Genomic DNA, 9,315 nt, shown 5'->3' on the forward strand with positions numbered 1-9,315 from the left:
AAGGCCTGGAGATTCCTGATGGTAAAATGATGGAGTGGGAGCTTCGCTCACCCATGTGATCCCACCGACATCTGATCGGCTTCACTGAGATGAGTGCCTTCAGCCCTGGAGGGTTCCATCGCACAGTCCCAGCCACAAACCTCACAATCTCCTGCCACATAGGAGTAAGATGTTAGGATCATGTGTAAAAGGGTTTCAGGCACAAAGTTTAGTCATGACGATAAGAGGTAGCAGTAATAATAGGGCACAATGAAGGGACAAGGTGGTAGCAAACATACACATTTCTGGCAATTTGGTGTGTTTGTATATTTTTCTATCCCTCTGTTATCCCTCTGATATGATGATTAATGTTTGTAACGGTCCTCTCCCAGAGAAGATATTAGAGGTATTACAGATTGGCTGAATGATTGTCCGAGAGCAAGGCATGGGATCATGAAGGGATTATTGTGTCATGCAAATGGAAGGCACCCCATCTTTATTTGAAGAAATGATGATCTACTGCCTGATAGTACATCCTGCTGGCAGTGAGCTGTCTGGGCCCCATCTCCTCTCTCCCCAGAGCTTCTTCGTTGTGGGCAGAGGATTGGTCTCCAGTGCCTTCTTCCTCTTCACTTTCTGATCTTGGAAGGCAGCCCAGAGTAGCTTTCCCTGTCAGTTGTCCTTTAAGAGTCAAGCTGAGATATCAAGGTTCATTCATTTGGAGTGAGACTCACTCTTTGGTTTAAAAATGTCACTTATTTTGTTGTATCTCACTGTGAAAAAAATAAAAACAACTTCAAAACCTCAAATTACCTTTGGTGATATTAGTAGACCAATGCTTAATTATTTTCCTTTTATCCAATATTTTAATGCAGGTGATGAGCCTTTTATTCTAAATGATGATTTTTGCCATTAGATAGTAGACAAAAGAATGTCAGGAACTGATTAAGGAACTGATTAAGCATATTGCCAACAGTAATTTCTAGGCCCATATTGTTTAAATGGGTTTGAAATCTGTCTCACTATTTTTGATCATAAATTTTCCTCCTAATATTTTCTGATATGTGTAAAATGAGTTTGGGCAGGCTGAATCCTAGGGCTCGAATTTAGCAGGCCTGCGGGTTCCCAGCGGGTGGTCCTCCGGGAGCGTCGAAAACGCGGACGGGTAATTGTGTGCGTCCCCCACGCGATCGCGGGATAATTGGACCCATTAAGGCCTGCTTCCGGGTTCTGCGCTCCCCAGCTGCGTGCCGGCCGGCTGCGCATGCGCAGTAGCGTCGACGCGATGTAGGAGCTCCAGTTAAAGGGGCAGTCTCCCAAAGCCCCTCCTGCTGCAAGCAAGAGGTCTGGGAGAATGGCTCAACCAAGGGGAAAGGCTGCGCCCCGTTTTTCAGATCTGGCACTGCAGCTGATGCTGGAGGGCGTGAGGAGGAGGAGGGAAACACTCTTCCCTGAGGATGGGCGCAAGTTCCCTGCCGCCGCAACCAGGAAGGCATGGGCAGAGGTGGCGGCGGAGGTGAGCAGCAGGGGCAACACCCCAAGGACTTGGGAGCAGTGCCGCAAGCGCTTCAATGACCTGACTAGGTCTGGCAAGGTGAGTACACCAACGCACCCTCCCACATCCCGTCCCCACCATCACGCCAAGCAGATCACAACCCCCTCCTGCACAGCCACCACTGCGCTCCATCAGCAGTCCTCACAGCCACTCATTCACCATCCTCGCCGTGCACGCAAGTACCCACCGTCCCTGACCCCACCCGAACACTACCACACACCCCAATCCCCATGCAATGGGATGGGCACGTGGCCCACACTTCCTCCCATCCGTTCCGCGCCACGCTCAACCCAACCACACCGATGCTCGATGCGTCTCACGATGCAAGACGCACCCACTCACACATCTGTGTTTTGCCTTCACAGGAGAAGAGGAGCAAGAACAACCGCGAAAGGGCACGCACCGGAGGTGGGCCGCCGCAAGTGGTGGAGCTCACCGACGCAGAGGTGGAGGCGCTCGACCTCGCCCGCACGCGACATTGCCTGTCGGTGGCCGATGGCGAGTGTGTCGCTGCCGAAACGGCCGGTAAGGGAAAGCTGACACTCAACACCCATGATCGCGAGTGACCGTATCATCACCTGCCATCAGGCGCACTGTCAAGTTGGTCCACATGCCTCAAAGTGCCCTCTGTTCTCTTGCAGGTGCGTCTTTGGATCAAGCGAGCATGGAGGGCGATTCCTCAGAGGACATGGCGGTCTCTGAGGGTGCATCGTCACATCAGAGCCAACCATCCACCAGCGCAGAGACACGCACCTCGGTGGGTCCCCCTCGCCAACTAGTTGGGGTAGCACTTGGTGAGTCACTGCGCACGAGTGAGCATGAGCAGATCCTGGTGGCAGGGGCAGCCGCGGAGGGTCCGCGACGGAGGGAGCACTCATCTCCAGGCTCTGCTCAGCCGGACCCAGATGCTGAACCCAGGGGGCCACCAGAGAAAAGGAGAGTCGTCGAGGGCCACCAGCTAATTGCTGAGGTGCTGGCAGAGGTGCCGCGCGCATTGTCCACAATAGCGCAGGCGATGGAGGAGTCCACCTCCTGCATGTGGGCATTGGTGGCGCAGGCACAGGAGGGTACCGGCGACACAGTGTCGCGGGTAGGTGCGGGACTGTCTGCGGTGGAGGACAGGCTGGCCTCCCTCGAGCGTCACGCACAGCTCCACTTCGAGTCCTTGCAGGCCCTCACAACGTCTGTACGGATTCAGGGTGAGCAACATTCCGACGCCACCAACAGGCTGAGGGATACACTAGGGGTGGCCTTGCAAGGCCTCACACATGCCATCCAAACTGCCGTCCAGCAGGGTGGAAGGGGTGATGTGGGCCGAGGCCAAGAGAGGGATGATGGTGACCGGGGACATGGAAGCGGGGACGCCTCTCAAGGCGTCCCCACGTCCCACCCGTCGCCCACCTCTCAACCAGCACCCGCAATGGTGCCTCCTCTCCAGGTGGCCGAGTCTGCCCCTGCCCCGGTGCAGGAGGAGCAGTCTGTGGAGGTGCCCTCACGGGCACCGAAACCCAGGGGCCGTCCGCCAAAAGCATCTACCCGGTCAAGGCAAGAAGACGAGCAACCTGCCACTACCTCTGCTGGAGCCACAGGGGTAGCACCACGTAGGGGTTCCCGGAGAAGAATTCCAAAGGCCTTATAATCACAAAGGGAATACACCAGGGTGTTTATTATTTTGTACTTTGTTTCTTAAATGATGTCACATTCCACATATTAAATAGTCTATTCTCACCACTCCTGCCACCTCTCGTCCATTCTTCCGCGGCTTGTGCAGTAGTTGCGTTCCGTGGAGGCCATCATGACGGCGAACACCTGCTGCCACCCATTGGGCACACTGCTGTGGGTGCAGGATTACTGGCAGCACTCTTCAGTGGAGGGGGCTGGTATGGCCGCTCGCATGTGCAGGTGAGGAGATGCGAGCGCCTCGCAGTGTCTGACTCTAGGAGAACCGTTGACGTATGAGTGCGTCCCTGGCCCGGCGACCATCCCGGTGAGTCGCGGCTCGGCGCATGGGTCGTCCAACATCCTCGGGCGCGTCCTCCTCCTCCGCCTCCTCCGCCTCCGCCTCCTCCTCCTCCTCCTCCTCCTCGCCCTCGCCTTCCTCAATGTGGGTGGCGGGTGTGGATGGGGCCTCCTCCAGCGGCACCCCTCTCTGTTGGGCCATGTTGTGCAGGGCACAGCAGACAACTATGATTCGTCCCACTCTGAATGGTGTGTATTGCAGCGCTCCCCCAGAACGATCAAGGCACCTGAAGCGCATCTTGAGAAGCCCTATGGTCTGCTCAATTGTAGACCTGGTAGCAGTGTGGCTCTCATTGTACCGACGCTCCGGCTCGGTGATGGGGTTCCTCAGAGGTGTCATGAGCCACGTGTGGAGGGGATACCCCTTGTCGCCGAGGAGCCAGCCGTTGCCGGCGTTGGGTGCCTGCAGGATGGGCGGGACGGCGGACTCCCTGAGGACGAAGGCATTGTGGCAGCTGCCGGGGTATCTGGCGCACACATGTAGGAATCTCTGGCGGTGGTCACAGATGAGCTGGGCGTTCATGGAGTGATACCCCTTCCTGTTGATGAACAGCCCTGGCTCATGCGGAGGTGCCCGTATTGCGATGTGGGTGCAGTCGATTACACCCTGCACCCGTGGGAAGCCGGCCATGGCATGGAATCCAACCGCCCTCTCCATCTGGCTGCGCTCGTCCATGGCGAAGTTGATGTAGTGGGAGGCCCTGCGGAACAACCCATCGGTGACCTGCCTTATGCACTTGTGTGCAGAGGACTGACAGACCCCGGTGATGTCCCCGGTGGCACCCTGGAAGGAACCGGATGCGAAGAAGTTGAGGGCAGTGGTGACTTTGACGGCGACAGGTAAGAAGATGCTGCTTGGTCCATCAGGGAGCAGCTCGTCGTTAAGGAGGCTGCAGATGTCGGCGACTACCTGGCGATTGACTCTGAGCCTCCGTATGCACTGCTCCTCGGAGAGGTCCATGAAGCTGAGCCTCGCTCTGTACACCCTGTGCGGAGGGTAGTGCCTCCTGCGACGCATCTCTCTCTGCGGTTGCCCTCCCTCCTGCTGTGCAGGTGGGTGTGCCGCAGCACCGTGTTGGGGGGCCCCACCTCTCCGAGGCGGACGGCGTGGACTGCGAGGCTGCTGGGGCTGGTCATCCTGTTCGTCCTCCGACGATGTCAACGCACCACCCATCTGGCAGGTGTTGGTGTGAGGGGTTGTGCAGGGTAGGTGGGTGGGTCCTCGGACTGGGGCTGCGGTTTCGTGTCGGTCTGTCCTCTGGCTTGGCGGGGGTTGGTGGAGGGCAGGGGTTGCCCTATGTGACGCGGTGGCCTCCTGCGTGGGTGAGGGCGCTCCCCCGTGGAGCGCACCTTGGCACCTGGCACAGGCTGCTGGCTGCAACACGCCTGGTTTGAAGGGTCCTGTTTCCCCCAGTGTGGGAAACTGACTGCTTTGACCGTAAAATCCCACACTTCCTCTTTTGACAGCTGCTTCAGCTCATTAACTGACCACAACAAGCAAGTTAAGTGCTCTCAAGTGGAACCCCGCTGGCTTTAATTGCCTGCGGGATTCCCACCAGCGGGGCTTGCGCGCGCAGCCCCGCACGTCAGCGCGGTACCCGGAAGTGGCCGGGATTTCGTCCGAATCCGGTCACGTGATCGGAGATCGGGATTTTCGGGGCCCCCCCGCTGGAAACCCGCAGGTAACCCGACCCTAAAATCGAGCCCCTAGAGTCCCCAGCACAAAACAGCTAAAAATTGGACACTAGTTGGCAAATATTGTCAATCTCACTTATTACCATGACACTGGTGTGTGAAATGGAAGTGTCACACTGAGACAGTGGGAAGGCTGCTCTTCTAGGGTTTTGGATAAGTACCCCTTCTAATTTCAGTTTCATTTCTTTACCTAAAGTTGAGCTAAATCAACTGCAAACAAATACGTGCTTTATCGGGTCAAAAATAAAGTACAATGTTCATAATCAGAAAGTTTTTGTTTAATCAGCTAAACAATTTTTGAAGGAATAAATACCTTAAGTATATAATAAAAAGAAAGGCTTGCATTTATATAGCTCCTTTCACGACCTCAGGACATCCCAAAGCGCATTACAGCCAATGAAGTACTTTTTTTGCAGCGTAGTCACTGTTGTAATGTAGGAAACAAAGCAGCCAATTTGCGCACAGCAAGCTCCCACAAACAGCAATGTGATAATAACCAGATAATCTGTTTTAGTGGTGTTGGATGAGGGATAAATGTTGACCATGACACCAGGGAGAATTCCCCTGCTCTTCTTTAAAATAATGCCATGGGATCTTTTACATGCACCTGAGATGAGGCCTCGGTTTTAACATCTCATCCAAAAGACAGCACTTCTGATGGTGCAGCATTTCCTCAGTATTTCTCTAGAGGCTGAATTTTGTGCTTAAGTCCCTTGGAGGGGGATTGAATCTATATCCCTTCTGACTTAGAAGCAAGAGTGCGATCTGCTGAGCCACAGTCAACACCTACTTGCAGTAATAACTGCTTACAACTGTCTTCACAATGTGTAATAAAGAGTTGTTGAGTATCATTAACGACATACTTTGTTTCTGTCCCATCAAACTTCAGTTGTCTATACGTGAAGCAGGTGACTAAAGGTGCGTTGTATCTCAATTCTGCTTGTTGGTGGGGCAAGAGAGGACAGATGCTTCTTGTACCAAAGAGGGAAAGTGGCTGAGTGCGTCAGGCCAGAATTGTACTATTCCGATATTCATATTGAAGGATTTGATCAGATTTAATTCTAATATTTTGAAATCACCTTTCGGGTGGAGGGGGCAGTGGTAGTTATCTGGCGAAATCAGGTTTAACCCTAAAATCAGAAAGCTTTTGATTAAGGCTCCTTGTTGAGGCAGTCAGGTGGAAATTTTACCCGACATTAACTCATGCTTTTCCTCAGAGTGCTTTGTGTTGATACTGAGTACAAGAAGTGGAAAATCGCAAAATGTTCCACCCTCCATCACAAACATCTCTCACTTTAATAAGTACAATGTTTAACATGAAAAAGTACAAAAAAATACTTTTGTTTTGTAAAATCCTGAAACCTTTCGGTATAAGTCAGTGAATGCTGGAATAATAAAAACATCCAAGTTTTATGCCTTTCACGTACAACTTGGAAGGAGTTCCCAATATCCACTACTTGGAATGTAAGAGAAGGAAGAGTCATGAGACTTTACAAGAGGATACAAGGGTGGAAATTTTGGAATCTAATAGGCTTCTAAGATTTTACATGCTAACACTAGTGGGCATTCAACTATCTGTAGAGTAAAGGTGAAGTTCCAGCAAACATTGAACATATATAATTTTGTGATGTTTGTTAAGGTTCTGTTTTATTTATTTATTTTCTGTCCAAGTTTCTTCCCTCCCCTCCCCCTTATTCGGGTATGCTTTCAGAAATGGTAGCCACTCCCTACTACGTTGTGCAAATGGTCATTATACAAGTGTGAGTCTTTACACCGAGGCCTGGATTTTCCTCCACTATCCTGATCCAAATTGGGCAAGAAAACAATAGAAACAGTGGGGAAAATCAGGCAGCAAGGACTACCACTGTCCCCCGCTCCCCCCCCCCCACAACTCTGACTTTAATTTCCCTCTTTCTGCAGTTACTGAGACCATTGCTGGCCAACCCTTCCCCACCCACTGCATGAAAATGCCAGTGGGGAGGCGCAGCTCAGATTCTCTTCCCACTTCCCTCTGGTCCACCCTTCTTACCGCTGCATCAGGACTGCCAGGCGAAGGCTGGTGGTGGTCGCTGGGGTAGCGGAGAGAGGGCCTCAAAGTCTCCTGATGGAAGTAGAAAGCCTCGTAGCGGCCTCCTCTCCCTTTATTTTCAGCCCGATCTCTTACCTGCTGAAGGCGTTGGTCTCAGCCGAGACCTTCGGTCAATAATTTGCTGGAGTCTTTGGGATTCCGGTGACCCGTTTAACCTGGCCTCTCACCTCTTCTGGTGCTGCAGCAGTATTCCCATTGCAGCATCTCCTGGATTCTCCTGCTGGCCACTGGTGGGCTCCCTCTCACTGGCAGGGATCTTGCCAGGAGCCTGCCATAGAAGAGATAATGACTAGACTGGGGTCATGACAGGGTCGGGGTCAGGCCATTGGGCCAAAGTTCAGCCCCGACCCTTTAGGGGCAGATTAAAAAAAAACAGCCTTGAGTGTGGAGGACATGACAGCCAAGGCCAATCTTGTTCTCACACATGCAGTCATTTACTTTGTAATAGTGTCATCATGAGAGCCCCTCGCACACTATGAGCAGTCAGTTGAGCAGTTTTATTGTGTGTGAAAAATGAGAGACTAAACTCTCTAAAAGCATAAGCCGCCATCAATATATATCCCAGCCCAGTAAAATTTCCGTTCCATTACCAGGCCAATTTAAAGACAAGAAATATTTGGAAACATTTTGAATCCACAGCCACAGGGCAGGTTGAATCCCTCAGGTCACTTTATCACAAGTCAAAATACAGAATGCACATTTCAAATATCACTGCTGAAATTATATTACTCCGTCTTTTCATTTGACCTATTCCATTGGATGATATTATGAGTTGAACAGAATTGTCATTGACAGGGAAACATTAACCCAGGGGTGCATCAGCTTCAACTGCACTGGGGCTGAATAACTGCTCCAGGTTGGTACAATCAATGTTGCCATCAACACTCACTTTTTAAATAGGTGCTGTCTTCATTGCTGGGAAGAAAGAGCAACTGAAACAGCCGTGTGTCACCTTCATTCCACATAAATGAAAGAATTATATTTTGTGCCATGACGAGTGTTGATGGAAATTGGATTATCACATTGCAATGTTTTCCAAACACAAGTTTGCCAAACACATCTTCACGAGGGAATATTCAAAAGCAATCAAACATAAAAATGCCCAAGTTAATGACAATCCTTTGTAACATATTTGTACCCTTTCAGTCCAATTTGTCATCTCTTGCTGTTATTGTAGTTTTTGACAATATTGACAAACTAGCTTCTATGAATCTTTTTTAAAATACCAGTAAGTAAACAAGGTGCATCTGTCCCTACTGTGACCTCTTACAGCAAGATACCTGCAATGGCTTCTCTTCTTGCTCCTGCACCATTACCTCTGGAGTCCCCCAAGGATCTATCCTTGGGATCTATCCTTGGCCCCTTCCTATTTCTCATCTACATGCTGCCCCTCGGCGACATCAGCTGAAAACACGTCAGCTTCCACATGTATGCTGACAGCACCCAGATTTACCTCACCATGACCTCTCTCGACCCCTCCACTGCCTCTGATTTGTCACGCTGCTTGTCCGACATCCAGTACTGGATGAGAAGAAATTTCCTTCAACTAAATATTAGGAAGTCCGAAGCCATTGTCTTTGGTCCCTGCCACAAACTCCGTTCCCTAGCCATCGATTTCATCCCTCCCCCTGGCCACTGTCTTAGGCTGAACCAAACCGTTCGCAATCTTGGCATCCTATTTGACCCTGAGATGAGATTCTGACCCCATATCTGCTCCATCACCAAGACTGCCTACTTCCACCTCTGTAACATTACCTGTCTCTACCCCTGCCTCAGTTTATCTGCTGCTGAAACCCTCATCTATGCCTTTGTTACCTCTAGACTTGACTATTCCAATAGTTCCTTGGCCCGCCTCCCATCTTCCACCCTCCATAAACTTGAGCTCATCCAAAACTCTGCTGCCCATATCCTAACTCACACCGTCCCATTCACCCATCACCCCTGTGCTTGCTGATCTACATTGGCACCCGGTCCGGGA

Source organism: Heptranchias perlo, chromosome 9, assembly GCF_035084215.1.
Source record: "Heptranchias perlo isolate sHepPer1 chromosome 9, sHepPer1.hap1, whole genome shotgun sequence".
Lineage (NCBI taxonomy): Eukaryota > Metazoa > Chordata > Chondrichthyes > Hexanchiformes > Hexanchidae > Heptranchias > Heptranchias perlo.